This window comes from Panulirus ornatus, chromosome 31, assembly GCF_036320965.1.
Source record: "Panulirus ornatus isolate Po-2019 chromosome 31, ASM3632096v1, whole genome shotgun sequence".
In the NCBI taxonomy this organism is placed as follows: Eukaryota; Metazoa; Arthropoda; class Malacostraca; order Decapoda; family Palinuridae; genus Panulirus; species Panulirus ornatus.
The window spans coordinates 13,133,763-13,151,245 of record NC_092254.1 but is presented as its reverse complement, the minus strand read 5'-3'; the positions used below and the strand labels follow the sequence as shown (position 1 = coordinate 13,151,245).

Here is a 17,483-nt window from a genome sequence, read left to right as displayed (position 1 = left end):
GGTACCGTAGGCTGCCTCCAGGTATCACAGGTGGCCTCCAGGTGCTGTAGGCAGCCTCCAGGCTCTATAGCTAGCCTCTAGGTACATTAGACTACCTCCAGGTAATGTAGGCAGCCTCCAAGTACCGTTGGCGGCCTCCAGCTACCTAAAGCGGCCTCTAGATAATTTACAAGGCCTCCAGTACTGTATGCGGCCTTTAGGTGCTGTAGACAGTCTCCAGATAATTTAGTAAGCCTCCAAGAACTGTAGCCAGCCTCCAGGTATAATAGACTGCCTCCAGGTACGGTAGGCGGCCTCCAAGTGCCGTAGGCGGCCTCCAGGTAATGTTAAAAGCCTCCAGGTATTGTAGGCAGCTTTCAAGTACTGTAGGCATCCTTCAGGTACTTTAGGTAGCCTCCAGGTAGTATAGATGGTCTCCAGGTATATTACACTGCCTCCAGGTACCTTCGACGGCCTCCAGGAACCGTAGGCGGCCTCCAGGTAATGTAGGCAGCCTCCAGGTATTGTAGGCAGCCTCCAGGTACTGTAGGCAGCCTCCAGGTAATTTAGGTAGTCTCCAAGTACCATAGCCAGCCTCCAGGTATAACAGATTGCCTGCGGGTACTGAAGGCGGCCTCCATGTACCGAAGGCGGCCTCCAAATACCGTAGGCTGCCTCCAGGTAGTGGAAAAAGGCCTCCAGGCAATGTAGGCGGACTTCAAATATTGTAGGCTGCCTCCAGATAATCTAGACAGCCTCCAGGTACCGTAGGCTGTCGCCAGGTACTATAGGCGGCCTCCACGTACCATACACGGCCTCCAGGTACCGTAGGCGGTCTCCAGGTGATGTAAAAGGCCTCCAGGTGATGGAAAAGGCATGCAGGTACTGTAGACGGCCCTTCAAAAGCTGTAGGAAGTCTCCAGGTACTTAGGCAGCCTCTAGATACTGTAGGCGGTCTCCCGGTACTATAGACGGCCTCCACGTACTGTAGGCAGCCTCCAGGTACGGTAGGCGGCCTCGGGTGCAGTAGGCGACCTCCAGGTACTGTAAGAGGCCTCCAGGGTACGGTAGGTGGCCTTCAGGTATTCTAGGTGGCCTCCAGGTACTGCAGGCCGCCTCCAGGCACTGTAGTCAGCCTCCAGGTAACGTAGGCGCCTTCAAGTACTGTAGGCGGCTTTCAGGTGATGTAGGAAGCCTCTAGGTAATTTAGGCAGCCTCTAGGCACTGTATGCGGCCTCCAGATTTAGTAGACTACCTCAAGGTACTGTAGGCGGCCTCCAGGTACCGCACACGGCCTCCAGATACCTTAGGCGGTCTCCAGGTAATGTAAAAGGCCTCCAGGTACTGTAGGCGGCCTTCAAGTCCTGTAGACAGCCTTCAAGTAATTTAGGCAGCCTCCAGGAACTATAGGCGGCCTCCAGGTACTGTAGGCGGCCTCCAGGTACTGCAGGTGGCCTTTTAGGTACTGCAGACAGCCTCCAGTTAATCTAGGCAGCCTCCTGGTACTGTAGCCAGCCTCCAGGTATAATAGACTGCTTCCAGGTACTTTAGGCGGCCTTCAAGTTCTTCAGGCTGCCTGCAGTGAATTTAGGTAGCCTCCAGGTACTGTAGGCGGTCTCCAGGTACTGTAGGGTGTCTCCAGGCACTGCAGATGGCCTCTGGGTACCGTAAGCGGCCTCCAGGTAATGCAAAATCCCTCTATATACTATAGGCAGCCTCCAGGTAATTCAGTCAGCCTCCAGGTACTGTAGGCGGTCTCCAGGTACTGCAGGCGGCCTTCAGGTACTGTAGGCGGCCTCCAGGATCTATAGGCATTCTCAAGGTACCGTAGGCGGCCTTCAAGTACTGTAGGCGGCCTCCAGGTACTGTAGGCAGCCTCCAGGTACTGTAGGCGGCCTTCAAGTAATGTAGGCAACCTCCAGGTAATTTAGGCAGCCTCCAGGTACTGTAGGCGGTCTCCAGGTACTGTAGGCTGCCTCTAGGTACTGTAGGCGGCCTCCAGGTACTGTATGCGGCCTCCAGGTACAGTAGGGGACCTCCAGGTACTGTAGGCGGCCTCCAGGTACTGTAGTCGGTCTCCAGGTACAGTAGGAAGCCTCCAGGTACTGCATGCGGCCTCCAAGTACAGCAGGGGGCCTCGAGGTATTATAGGTGGGCTCCAGGTACTTAAGGCAGCATCGAAGGTATATCAGATGGCTTCCATGTACTGTAGGTAGCCTCCAAGTACCGTAGGTGGCCTCCAGTTACCGTGGGTGGCCTCCAGGTAATGTAAAAGGCCTCCAGGTACTGTAGGCGGCCTTCAGGTACTGTAGGCAGCCTCCAGGTAATTTAGGCAGCCTTCTGGTGCTGTAGCCAGCTTACAGGTATGATAGACTTCCTTCCGGTACTGTAGGAGGCCTCCAGGTATTGTAGGCAGCTTTTAAGTACTGTATGGAGCCTCCACGTAACTTAGGCGGCCTCCAGGTATTGTAGTCAGCTTTTAAGTACTGTTGGGAGCCTCCATGTAACTTAGGCAGCCTCCAGGTACTGTAGCCGGCCTCCAGGTACTGTGGCCTGCCTCAAGGTACTGTTGGCGTTTTTCTGGTAAGGTAGACAGCCTCCAGGTAGCCGTCCTGAAGGCACTATAGGCCGGGCCTAGGTACTGCAAGCCATGTGCAGACGACTTCAAGGTACTACAGACGTCCTATAGGCACTGTAGACTTCGCCTAGGTACTACAATCTGCCTACGGGCACTGTAGACAGCATCTTGGCAAAGCTGACAGCCTCTAGGCACTACACACCGTCTTTCAAGTCCTGGACAGAGCAACCAGGCACAGCAGACGGGTTCATCCCACGCTTTCAAGACGGCCCCCGGAGACCGAAGACCACTTAAAAGGCACTGGAGATGGCTTCCAGGCACTTCAGGTAGTTTTCTAAGTGCCTTAGTACTCCAGGAAACTATACATACATCCTACGGGAATTGCAGACAGCTTCTGGGAATTGGTGACGCGGCCTCCGGGCACAGGAGAGGGCCTAAGAACTACCTCCGGGAACCACAGACAGCCTCCAGGCACTGCGGAAGGGCCTCAAGCCACTGTAGATCGCCTCCAGGCACTGCGGAAGGGCCTCAAGCCACTGTAGATCGCCTCCAGGCACTGCTGAAGGGCCTCAAGCCACTGTAGATCGCCTCCAGGCACTGCTGAAGGGCCTCAAGCCACTGTAGATCGCCTCCAGGCACTGCTGAAGGGCCTCACGCCACTGTAGATCGCCTCCAGGCACTGCTGAAAGGCTTCGAGCCACTGTAGATCGCCTCCAGGCACTGCTGAAGGGCCTCAAGCCACTGTAGATCGCCTCCAGGCACTGCGGAAGGGCCTCAAGCCACTGTAGATCGCCTCCAGGCACTGCTGAAGGGCCTCACGCCACTGTAGATCGCCTCCAGGCACTGCTGAAGGGCTTCGAGCCACTGTAGATCGCCTCCAGGCACTACTGAAGGGCCTCAAGCCACTGTAGATCGCCTTCAGGCACTGGATATGGCCATAGGGCACCGTAGGTGGCTTCCGAGCACTGTAAACGACCCGAAGACACTACATTTGGCCCCCAGACACTGCAAATGGCTTTCTGTCACTGCAGACCACCTCCAAGCACTGGACATAACCTCAAGGCACTGAATTCGGTCTCCAGACGTTTATGTGGCCTTCCGGCACTGCAGACCGCTTCCGGGCACTGCAGCTAGCACTGTGGACAGCCTCCAGGCAGTGCAAACAACCTCTCGGCACTGAACACAACCTTCGGGCACTGCAGACAGTCTCCAGGTACCAAAGAGAGCCTCTAGACACTGTTGAAGGGCCGCCAGGCACTACAGACCGCCTTCGGGGACCGGGACACGCCACCAGGCACTGCAGACGGCCGCCGAGTCACTGCAGAGAGCCTGCATGCACTGCAGACAGGCACAACAGGCCGCCTCTTAGCGCTCTGGTGCATCACGTACGGCGGTCCACCTCAAGAAGCACATCCCTCACCAGTGCGGTCCATCTCCTCGCACTACTTCGGTCCATCTCCTCGCACTACTTCGGTCCATCTCCTCGCACTACTTCGGTCCATCTCCTCGCACTACTTCGGTCCATCATCTCGCACTACTTCGGTCCATCTCCTCGCACTACTTCGGTCCATCTCCTCGCACTACTCCGGTCCATCTCCTCGCACTACTCCGGTCCATCATCTCGCACTGCTTCGGTCCATCATCTCGCACTACTTCGGTCCATCATCTCGCACTCTTTCGGTCCATCTCCTCGCACTACTCCGGTCCATCTCCTCGCACTACTTCGGTCCATCATCTCGCACTAGTTCGGTCCATCTCCTCGCACTACTTCGGTTCATCATCTCGCACTACTTCGGTCCATCATCTCGCACTACTCCGGTCCATCATCTCGCACTACTTCGGTCCATCTCCTCGCACTAATTCGCTCCATCTCCTCGCACTACTCGGTCCATCTCCTCGCACTACTTCGGTCCATCTCTCGCACTACTTCGGTCCATCATCTCAGCACCATCCTCTTCTTCCTGGACCCCGATGGGTGTGAACATCCCCCTCCCACGTAATCCATTTTCCTTCAAACGCAGAGCTATGAGGTCTGCTGCGCCCCCTACCCTCCCCTCACTGGTGGCGGACGACACATGAGGGGGGAGGAGGAGGAGGAGGAGGAGGAGGAAGAGGAGGAGGAGGAGGAGGAAGAGGAGGAGGAGGAGGAGGAGGTGGTGTGGTGGAGGGTGGAGGTTGGGGATGTATTTTCGTGACGTGGGGGATCTGTCGGCGAGCCTTGGCCACCACCAGCAGCCACCCACCCACCGTGCTATATATATAGATATATAAAGACTTAAAATCAAGCGCGCTTAAAAAAAAAATAGATGACCAAGACTCTGCGCACTGCTGTACTCCTCATCCCTCACCACCACCACCTCCTCCTCCTCCATCCGGTATACACCCCATCCCTCACCACCTCCACCACCTCCTCCTCCATCCGGTATACACTCCATCCCTCACCACCACCACCTCCTCCTCCATCCGGTATACACCTCATCCCTCACCACCACCACCTCCTCCTCCATCCGGTATACACCCCATCCCTCACCACCTCCTCCTCCTCCTCCATCCGGTATACACCCCATCCCTCACCACCACCACCTCCTCCTCCATCCGGTATACACCCCATCCCTCACCACCACCACCTCCTCCTCCATCCGGTATACACCCCATCCCTCACCACCACCTCCTCCTCCTCCATCCGGTATACACCCCATCCCTCACCACCACCACCTCCTCCTCCATCCGGTATACACCCCATCCCTCACCACCTCCTCCTCCTCCTCCATCCGGTATACACCCCATCCCTCACCACCACCTCCTCCTCCATGACCCGGGAGCAGACGCGCCAAGGTTGTACACGTCGCCACTGTGCGCGGGATCTATGACACTCCAATAAACTTAAATAATAATTAATGATAATATAATAGTCGGCGTTAAATATGGGTCAGCGAAGGAACAGAAAATGGATGTATGTCAACGATGCATTTGTGGTGGAAATCGAAGGATTTCATTTACTCTCTCTCTCTCTCTCTCTCTCTCTCTCTCTCTCTCTCTCTCTATATATATATATATATATATATATATATATATATATATATATATATATATATATATATATATATATATACAAAGGGCATTCTCTCAGTAAGATTCCATGGCAACTGGCCAGGGAGGCATGAACTACCAAGGTTGCCATAAATAAACAAATGGTGTGGTATCTCTCTTTACAGTTGGTTTAGGAACGAACATACACGTCGGACATCTGACCGGGGAACGAACCCTGTCTCATGGTCGTGTGGCGCTACATTAGCTCCCTGGGGACAGTAAGAGAGAGAGAGAGAGGCTACGGTGTGTACAAAATATGACAGAAAAAAAAAAGTTGCCCAGTTGACAACTCCAAGAAGTTGCCCAGTTGACATTTCCACTTTGAGGAAGGGATAGACTCGCCCATTATGAGTTGGGGATAGACTCGTCCATTTTGAGAAAAGGGACAGACTCGTCCACTATGAGGGAAGGGGGACAGACTCGTCCACTTTGAGGAAGGGGACAGACTCGTCCACTTTGAGGAAGGGGACAGACTCGTCCACTTTGAGGAAGTGGGACAGACTCGTCCATATTGAGGAAGGGGGACAGACTCGTCCACTTTGAAGAAGGGGGACAGTCTCGTCCACTATGAGGGAAGGGGACAGACTCGTCCACTTTGAGGAAGGGGACAGATTCGTCCACTTTGAGGAAGGACAGACTTATGCACCTTGAGGAAGGGGACAGGTTCGTCCTCTTTGAGGGAAGGAGACAGACTCGTCCATTTTGAGAAAAGTGATAGACTCGTCCACTATGAGGGAAGGGGACAGACTCGTCCACTATGAGGGAAGGGGACAGACTCGTCCACTTTGAGGAAGGGGACAGATTCGTCCTCTTTGAGGGAAGGAGACAGACTCGTCCATTTTGAGAAAAGGGACAGACTCGTCCACTATGAGGGAAGGGGACAGACTCGTCCACTATGAGGGAAGGGGACAGACTCGTCCACTTTGAGGAAGGGGACAGACTCGTCCTCTTTGAGGGAAGGAGACAGACTCGTCCATTTTGAGAAAAGGGACAGACTCGTCCACTATGAGGGAAGGGGACAGACTCGTCCACTGTGAGGGAAGGGGACAGACTCGTCCACTTTGAGGAAGGGGACAGACTCGTCCACTTTGAGGGAGGGGGACAGTCTCGTCCACTATGAGGGAAGGGGACAGACTCGTCCACTTTGAGGAAGGGGGACAGACTCGTCTACTTTGAAGAAGGGGGACAGTCTCGTCCACTATGAGGGAAGGGGACAGACTCGACCACTATGAGGAAGTGGGACGGACTCGTCCACTTTGAGGAAGGGGGACAGACTCGTCCAATTTGAGGAAGGGGGGCAGACTCGTCCACTATGAGGAAGGAGGAAGGACTCGTCCGCTTTGAGGAAGGGGGACAGACTCGTCCAATTTGAGGAAGGGGGGCAGACTCGTCCACTATGAGGAAGGAGGACGGACTCGTCCGCTTTGAGGAAGGGGGACAGACTCGTCCAATTTGAGGAATGGGACAGACTCGTTCACTCGTGAGTCCCTGATCCATGACTGTGAACAGAAGGGCGAACGACCACTGATGCATCAGTCACGTGATGAAATGACGCTGTTAAGTTTGAAGGCAATCGGCTATACACTGTCGGAGGTGTGGCACAGCCCCCAGACCCTCACCACGGGGACATGGATGGATGGACGCCACGATACGCTGGCTATAATAGCCTGGCCTTGTGACCAGACCTCCTCCAGCACCGCACAACTGACGTCGCCCTCCAACCTTCCCAATAGGCCTTTTTCCCTCGTCTTCCTCCACAGGTCGTCCTCGCACAGCATCGCCCGAGTCCGACATTACCAAACGGTCGCGACGAAATACTACGAAAGAGGGAGGTGCACACAAGCGTTGCGTAGTCTCCACATGTGACGTAACTAACCTTTGACGCAACAGGTGTGTGTGTGTGTGTGTGTGTGTGTGTGTGTGTGTGTGTGTGTGTGGTCACGAACCTTGGGTACGTGACGGTGTTTTTGACGTGGGGTCGTCTTTGGGCGTGTGGGGCTGCTGGAGTGGATGTGACGCAAGGACGCGCGCGCGCGCGCGCGCGTCTGTGTGTGTGTGTGTGTGTGTGTGTAGGAGGGGCGAGTCCACACGGTGAGAGTGAGTGAAGGTGAGCACATCTGGGTGGACGGTATGGGTGGACGGGTGGAAGTGGCAGGCGGCGACGATGGCCAGGGTGGAGCCCATCATTCCCCATCCCTCACATCCATAAACGCCACTTCACGCCACTATCTTAAGTGGAGGAGACACGGGCGCAGGGTGGGAGGGAAGTGGCCCAGCAGCGGAGTTACCCCACCCCCGGTGGCTCATCCACCCACCACCCCACACCTCCACAACCCACACCTCCACAACAAACAGCCCTAAGCCCCACAACACACATCCCACACTCTACATCCCACACACCAACCCTACACCCCACATCCCACACCACACAACCCACACCACACTACCCACACCCCACATTCCACAACCACCCCACACTACTCCAAAACTCACACCCCACACTCCACAACCCACGTTCCACACCCCACAAACTACCCTTACGTGCCACTAGCTCCTCATCACACCCTCTCCCCCCACACCAAAACGACACGTCCACCACAAGGAATAAAAAGAACCATCGCTAACACACTAACGACCCACTCGAGAGAGACAACAAACCCACCCCACACCACAACCCACCCCAAAACCACAACCACAACCACACCACACCATACCACACCACAACCACACGGAGGCAACCCCACCAACGACCACCACCACCGCAAGACCTTCCTGCCTCACACCATACCCCCCCGCAACGCACCTCACTACCAAACATGTTGCCACAGCAACACAACCAGGTGGTGGGTGGGCCGAGGCCAAACACGACAGCGTCACGGGACCACGAACATTCCTAGGGTTCGGTACCCGCTGGGGACGTGCGGCACCACACACACACACACACACACACACACACACACACACACACACACAGAATGCGATCATATACAGTAGATTTCGAAAGGACTTTGGGCTACAACCTGAGCCATTCACGGCTCAATTAACCCACGTCAATTAGACTCTACGTCCACTAGAGTCTCAGTAATTAAAAAAAAAAAAAGGGCAGGTCATTCCACCCTCCACAGACCTGTTTCCCGTCGCCGACGTGTAGGGGCGCCAGGCAGGCGTGGGTGAAACACACACGGCCCAGGAGCAAGCCTCAAGCATGGCCAGACTGGATGAAAAGCGCGATCCTAAAAAAGGGGCAAGTGGTACACACGAAGGATCGATCGGCACGAGTTACACAGGACGTCTGCGGAGACCTCGCCCTGCCTGCCCAGAGGGTTGCGGGGCGCTCGGTCGGCCGCCGCAGGACGGTGTAGGAGGCGGCGGCGGTGCCGCAACGGGCCGGGTCAATCCTTGTGTTTGGCGGCGGCTCTCACGATCGAAAAGCGGCGAACTATACGAGGGAGCAACGAACGAAGGACGGGGAAGGGGGCAGGGAGACAAGCTGTGGTCCATGATGTATATACTACCTGTGAGAGAGAGAGAGAGAGAGAGAGAGAGAGAGAGAGAGAGAGAGAGAGAGAGAGAGAGAGAGAGAGAGAGAGAGAGAGAGAGAGAGAGAGAGAGGAGGGGGGGTATGAAAGCAGAGCCACCGCCATCGCAGTGTGTATGTGTGTGTGTGTGTGTGTCTGTGTGTGTGTGTGTGTGTGTGTGTGTGTCTGTCTGTGTGTGTCTGTGTGTGTCTGTGTGTGTGAGCAGTGCCCAACACCAGGTAGGGAGCAGCTGCTCACAAGAAGACTCAGAATCACCGATAAACTGTCCGACACCCCAAGGGGCTTTTGGGGGAGAGGAAGAAGTGGGGGCAGGGACAGACCCTGTGGTCTGCACGATGTAGGGTTGCTGTGAGAGAGAGAGTGGGAGCGGGGGGCTGAAAAGCCTCCCCTCTCGTTTTTGATTTTCCAAAACAAGGAACAGAGAAGGGGGCCAAGTGAGGATATTCCCTCTAAGGCTCAGTCTTCTGTTCTTACCGCTACCTCACTAACGCAGGAAATGGCGAATATGTATGATATATATATATATATATATATATATATATATATATATATATATATATATATATATATATATATATCCAGCAGCGGGGGGCTGGAAATCCTCCCCTCTCGTTTTTTTTTTTAATTTTCCAAAAGAAGGAACAGAGAAGAGGGCCAGGTGAGGATATTCCCTCAAAGGCCCAGTCCTCTGTTCTTAACGCTACCTCGCTATCGCGGGAAATGGCGAATGGTATGAAAAAAAAAAAAAAAAAAAATATATATATATATATATATATATATATATATATTTATTTTGCTGTGTCGTTGTCTCCCGCGTTAGCGAGATAGCGCAAGGAAACAGACGAAAGAATGGCCCAACCCACCCACATCCACATGTATATACATACACGTCCACACACGCAAATATACACACCTATACATCTCAACGTATACATATATATACACACAGAGACGTATACATATATACACATGTACATAATTCATACTGTCTGCCTTTATTCATTCCCATCGCCACCCCGCCACACATGAAATAACAACCCCCTCCCCCTGCATGTGCGCGAGGTAGCGCTAGGAAAAGACAACAAAGGCCACATTCGTTCACACTCAGTCTCTAGCTGTCATGTATAATGCACCGAAACCACAGCTCCCTTTCCACATCCAGGCCCCACAAAAGTTTCCATAGTTTACCCCAGACGCTTCACATGCACTGGTTCAATCCATTGACAGCACGTCGACCCCGGGATACCACATCGTTCCAATTCACCCCATCCCTTGCACGCCTTTCACCCTCTTGCATGTTCAGGCCCCGATCACTCAAAATCTTTTTCACTCCATCTTTCCACCTCCAATTTTATCCCTGGGGATAGAGGAGAAAGATTACTTCCCACGCATTTCTCAGGTGTCGTAGAAGGCGACTAAAGGAGACGGGAGCGGGGGGCTGGAAACCCTCCCCTCCTTGTATTTTAACTTTCTAAAAGGGGAATATATATATATATATATATATATATATATATATATATATATATATATATATATATATATATATATATATATATATATATTCTTTTTTCTTTCATACTATTCGCCATTTCCCGCGATAGCGAGGTAGCGTTAAGAACAGAGGACTGGGCCTTTGAGGGAATATCCTCACCTGGCCCCCTTCTCTGTTACTTCTTTTGGAAAATTAAAAAAAAAAAAAACGAGAGGGGAGAATTTCCAGCCCCCCCGCTCCCGTCCCCTTTAGTCGCCTTCTACGACACGCAGGGAATACGTGGGAAGTATTCTTTCACCCCTATCCCCAGGGATAATATATATGGGGTGAAAGAATACTTCTCACGTATTCCCTGCGTGTCGTAGAAGGCGACTAAAAGGGAAGGGAGCGGGTGGCTGGAAATCCTCCCCTCTCGTTTTTAATTTTCCAAAAGAAGGAACAGAGAAGTGGGCCAAGTGAGGATATTCCCTTAAAGGCTCAGTCCTCTGTTCTTAACGCTACCTCGCTATCGCGGGAAATGGCAAATAGTATGAAAGAAAAAAGAATATATATATATATATATATATATATATATATGGCGTCATGTCCAAAATGTTCGTGTCACATACGAAGGAATTGAACTGTTCACACACCTCTGCTATTTCAAAATCTAAATCGACACTCTTGTCGTTTCCCCATACCTACAAAATTCTAGAAAGAACCAATACCATACACAAACAAAAATATAATTTGACATAATAACAATATTTTCCTTAAAACATCAATAAAAGATTCATCGCTTAAGACAATACTGGGAGAGAGAGAGAGAGAGAGAGAGAGAGAGAGAGAGAGAGAGAGAGAAGAGAGAGAGAGAGAGAGAGAGAGAGAGAGAGCGTACTTACCCACGTACGTTGAGATGTTGGTGTAGGTAGGGCAAGGCTGGCGCGCGTCGCGCTCACACCTGGGGGGTAGAGAGAGAGAAAGAGGAGTTACTTTAAATGATCATTGTGTGCCACTGGACGGGGCTTATATGACTGAGATTCAGGTGAGCGCATACCTTGCCTTCCTCCACAATATTCCTCTTCTCCTCCTCTGATGCTTATCCACACACACACACACCCACACACACACACACACACACACACACACACACACACACACAGCTGCGTCCCTCCTTCTGCTGGGTTCATCCGGGACTCTTGTTATTTTCTGAAGGCCGTTTTTCCCAACCTCAGTTGGATGTGGGCCGGTTTGGTCGCCTCTGTTTCTCTTCAGTTGGATGTGGGCCGGTTTGGTCGCCTCTGTTTCTCTTCAGTTGGATGTGGGCCGGTTTGGTCGCCTCTGTTTCTCTCTTGTCGCATTTCCGCATCTCGCTGGGCACACACACCTGACGATGGATTCTCCCTGCCTGCCTGCCTGCCTGTTCCTCTCTCTCTCTCTCTCTCTCTCTCTCTCTCTCTCTCTCTCTCTCTCTCTCTCTCTCTCTCTCTCTCTCTCTCTCTCTCTCTCTCTCTCTCTCTCGTTATTTCTGGTCTGGTGTAGTGTTGTTGCTGCACTGCACGGTAGGGTGGGGGGGTGGGGGAATCTTGCTGGCTGAATATGTGTGCTTGTGTGTGTGTGTGTGTGTGTGTGTGTGTGTGTGTGTGTGTGTGTGTGTGTGGAGTGTGCCCCTGTGTGTTGTCGAGAGAGAGAGAGAGAGAGAGAGAGAGAGAGAGAGAGAGAGAGAGAGAGAGAGAGAGAGAGAGAGAGAGTTAGACCTGCCTTTTACCCCTTTCAAACTCGCACAATCACACACGTTTCCCTGATGGCGCTCAAAAGACGAGAGGCAGGTGTGTATATATATATATATTTCTGGGGGGCTTGGGGGGGCTGGGGGGCCCTAATCTGTCACCAACCATGTACCCTGACGACCCCTTTCCCCTCCATTCCCCTCAACCCCAACGGCCCAGTTGGCCGTCGTAAGGGGGGCCTAAGCCACAGGTGCATAGGGGAGAAGGACAGACGGACGGTTCAAAACTCTAATGGTCCGTGGCGAGGTGATCTACCTGTGTCTACGTAGATGGAGACAAGGTATCGTCTACTGGAGGACAGTAATGGCATCCTAAACGCGTGATCTATATAGAAGGAGACGGGATGTTACGGTATCTTAATCTAGCGTATATAGATGGAGACGGGATGTTACGGTATCCTAATCTGGTGTATGTAGATGGAGACGGGATGTTACAGTATCCTAATCTGGTGTATATAAATGGAGACGGGATGTTACGGTATCCTAATCTGGTGTATGTAGATGGAGACGGGATGTTACAGTATCCTAATCTGGCGTTATATAGATGGAGACGCGACGTTACACTATTAGCTGGAGGGTATGAACAGTATCCTACACTCCTGATCTACATAGATGGAGGCAGGATACCAAATCCCTCAAGTTCTTAGTAACGGTCTTTTCTTAGGCCCCGTGGAAGCTGGGGGGAGGAGGGGGGGGTTAGGGAAGGAGGGGAAAGGAGGGGAAGGAGGGGAAGGGCCTGACGGCGTAACTATCCATCATCTCTGGCCAGTGGGTAGGAGGGAGGCGAGGGGTGCGTGCGTACACTGTCTATCGAGAGAGTCCCCAGTGCGGTGTTAACATGTATTCATAGCCCACATCGAGAAGGCGACGGTACGATCCTAGTTCACGGCGGTGCGGTGCTAGTTCACGGCGGTACGGTGCTAGTTCACGGCGGTGCGGTGCTAGTTCACGGCGGTACGGTGCTAGTTCACGGCGGTACGGTGCTAGTTCACGGCGGTACGGTGCTAGTTCACGGCGATACGATCCTAATTCACGACGGTACGATCCTAGTTCACGGCGGTACGGTGCTACTTCACAGCGGTACGATCCTAATTCACGGCGGTACGATCCTAGATAATGACGGTAAGATCCTAGATGCCGACGGTACAGTCCTAGATGACGACGGTACGGTGCTAGATCACGACAGTACGGTGCTAGATCACGACGGTACAGTCCCAGATGACGACGGTACGGTGCTAGATCACGACGGTACGATACTAGTTCACGGCTGTACGATTCTAGATCACGACAGTGCGATCCTAGATCACGACGGTACGATCCTAGTTCACGGCGGTACGGTGCTAGATCACAACGGTACGGTGCTAGATAACAACGGTACGATCCTAGATCAAGATGGTACGATTCTAGATCACGACGGTACGATCCTAGATCACGACGGTACGATTCTAAAGCACGACTGTACGATCCTAGATCACGACGGTACGGTGCTAGATCACAACGGTACGGTGCTAGATAACAACGGTACGATCCTAGATCACGACGGTACGATTCTAGATCACGACGGTACGATCCTAGATCACGGTGGTACGATCCTAAATCACAACGGTACGGTGCTAGTTAACGACGGTACGATCCAAGATCACGACAGTACGATCCTAGATCACAACGGTACGATCTTTGATCACGACGGTACGACCTTAGACCACGACGGTACGATCCTAGATCACAACGGTAAGGTGCTAGATAACGACGGTACGATCCTAGATCACGATGGCACGATCCTAGATAACAAAGGTACGTCCCTAGATCACGACGGTACGACCTTAGACCACGACGGTACGATCCTAGATCACAACGGTACGTCCCTAGATCACGACGGTACGACCTTAGACCACGACGGTACGATCCTAGATCACGACGGTGCGACCCTAGATCACGACGGTACGATCCTAGTTCACGGCGGTACGGTGCTAGATCAAGACGGTGCGATCCTAGATCACGACGGTAAGATCCTAGATCACAATGGTACGGTGCTAGATAACGACGGTAAGATCCTAGATCACGACGGTACGATCCTAGATCACAACGGTACGATCCTAGATCACAACGGTACGATCTTAGCTCACGATGGTACGATCCTAGATCACGACGGCACAGTGCTACATCAAGACGGTACAGTCCTAGATCACGACGGTACAGTGCTGGATCACGACGGTACGGTCCTAGATCACGACGATACAGTCCTAGATCACGATGGTACGATACTAGTTCACGGTAGTACGATCCTAGATCACGACGGTACGATCCTAGATCACAACGGTACGATCCTAGTTCACGGTAGTACGATTCTAGATCACAACGGTACGATTCTAGTCCACGGTGGTACGATCCTAGATCATATCGGTACGTCCCTAGATCACAACGGTACGATCCTAGTTCACGGTAGTGCGATCCTAGATCATAACGGTACGATCCTAGTCCACGGTGGTACGATCCTAAATCACGACGGTACGTCCCTAGATCACGACGGTACGATCCTAGATCACAACGGCACGATCCTAGATCACAACGGTACAGTCCTAGTTCACGGGGGTACGATCCTAGATCACAACGGTACGGTCCTAGTTCACGGTAGTACGATCCTAGATCACAACGGTACGTTAATTATCACTCACATGTTCCCGGAGCCCAGTAATATCGTCCGTGGTCACATAACGTACATATACGCACACACACACATTCATATATACTTTTTTTTCTCTTATACAGAACACTCCATCAACCTCAATATCACTTCGTGTACATTGTACTTCATCAACCTCAAAATATCACTTCGTGTACATTGTATTTCATCAACCTCAAAATATCACTTCGTGTACATTGTACTTCATCAACCTCAAAATATCACTTCGTGTACATTGTATTTCATCAACCTCAAAATATCACTTCGTGTACATTGTACTTCATCAACCTCAAAATATCACTTCGTGTACATTGTATTTCATCAACCTCAAAATATCACTTCGTGTACATTGTATTTCATCAACCTCAAAATATCACTTCGTGTACATTGTATTTCATCAACCTCAAAATATCACTTCGTGTACATTGTATTTCATCAACCTCAAAATATCACTTCGTGTACATTGTATTTCATCAACCTCAAAATATCACTTCGTGTACATTGTACTTCATCAACCTCAATATCACTTCGTGTACATTGTACATGTAGATTCATGCATATTTCCTCCATTATTTCTACCGTATGTCAATACATCCGCCATGGGTTCTCTACGAAGTGAGCGACTTCCACCGTCCGCCTCCACAGGGGGGACTTCGAAGTTCCCTGCGAACTCACTTCGATGGCGCTGCGAACTCCGTCTACTGGCGGGGAGAGTCGCCTCACGGCACAGCCACACTCACAGGTCGCTCATTATCCCCCACCTCACAAGGAGAACCGTCATTGCTCATGAACTCATCATCGTCAGAATGGCTTCTCATGAAACTGCTCATGAACTCATCAAAATGGCTTCTTGTGAAAATAAGTCAATTTTCAAGTATTCATTTTCTTTCGCCACCTGAGCACGAGTCCCCCTCCAACACACAGGATTTCCCTTGACGTCAAGAGCGAGGGACGGCTCCGTCCGCCTTCCTGGGCCTTAGGGCACACCTCAGCCCTCAGGGCGTTATTCCTCCACCTCCCCCTCACATCTAGGGCCGTCCTTCACGATGAGGGCTGCCCCCAGCGCGTCATGCCGGCGCCCTCTCCCGCAACACGAAGCCCCTCAAGGAGTCGAGGCATCAGCCGCCTCACACACCGAGGGCTGACCCCCAGAGGGAGTGGTCAAGTGCCGCGCCCCTTACACACACACTCCACACAATACCGCCACGGTTTACACGCGTCGGTAGGAGTTTACATACACGCTGGCACTGACTGTCTCTGGGCCCACTGCCTGGCTGGCTGGCTAGTTAGCTGGCTGGCTCTCACGCCCTCCCTCCCTCCCTCTCTCCGGCACACACTCACACACACACACACACACACACACACACACACACACACACACACACACACACACACACACACCCTCCTCTCCCCTTACTTTCTTTCCCCGTACACACTCGCCCGGGCCAACTCTCTCTCTCTCTCTCTCTCTCTCTCTCTCTCTCTCTCTCTCTCTCTCTCTCTCTCTCTCTCTCTCTCTCTCTCTCTCTCTCTCCTCAGCCTCCGCCTGACTGACACTCCAACATACCAATGTTTGCACGGCCCGCTGTGCTGTAACTGCTGTGGCGTAACGACGATGCTGTGTACTTGCTGTGGTCCTGTGCCGTAACAATGGTCCCCGGAGCTGTGGGAAGACTGGCACTTCGGTATGACAGTGGTGCTCTGGTGTGACAGTGGCGCTGTGGTGAGAGACAGTGGTCCTGTGGTGTGACAGTGGTGCTGTGGTGTGACAGTGGTGCTGTGGCGAGACAGTGGTGCTGTGGTGTGACAGTGGCGCTGTGGTGAGAGACAGTCGTCCTGTGGTGTGACAGCGGTGCTGTGGTGTGACAGTGGTGCTGTGGTGTGACAGTGGTGCTGTGGTGAGACAATGGTGCTGTGGTGTGACAGTGGCGCTGTGGTGAGAGACAGTGGTCCTGTGGTGTGACAGTGGTGCTGTGGCGAGACAGTGGCGCTGTGGTGAGAGACAGTGCACGTGCTGTAATGTAACAGTGGTGCTGTGGTGTAAGAGTGGCACTGTGATTTAACAGTAGTACTGTGGTAAAACAGCGGTGCAGTGGTGTAACAGCGGTGCAGTGGTGTAAGTAAGTGTGGTGCTGTGGTGTAAGTGTGGTGCAGTGTGCCCATTTTGTTACAGTGACTCCCACCGAACATCAAATTACCTTTCTTCCCTTCAGATTCCCTGAGCCATTGTCTACGAGCGTCCTGCTCTACGACTGTTTATTTAATGACATTCGTTCACGAAATAGATAAAGAAATCAACAATTCGATAATGGAATTAATCTATAGATCGCTACTCTTGTAGCCGACCCTTTTTC

The 17,483-nt window shown here is 52.2% G+C and overlaps 1 protein-coding gene across 2 annotated transcripts in view; it reads right to left on the bottom strand.

Moving 5' to 3' along the window:
- Positions 1 to 16,398, bottom strand: part of LOC139758832 (SET and MYND domain-containing protein 4-like) — an 83,401-nt gene extending 67,003 nt beyond the window's left edge. The window contains exons 1-2 of one of the 2 annotated variants that reach the window (XM_071680677.1): positions 16,368 to 16,398; positions 11,560 to 11,618 (exon numbers count right to left, since the gene is read on the bottom strand). The gene's annotated coding sequence lies outside the window, so the exon portion shown is untranslated. The other variant, XM_071680678.1, reaches the window with a different exon arrangement.
- Positions 16,399 to 17,483: the final 1,085 nt, after the last annotated feature.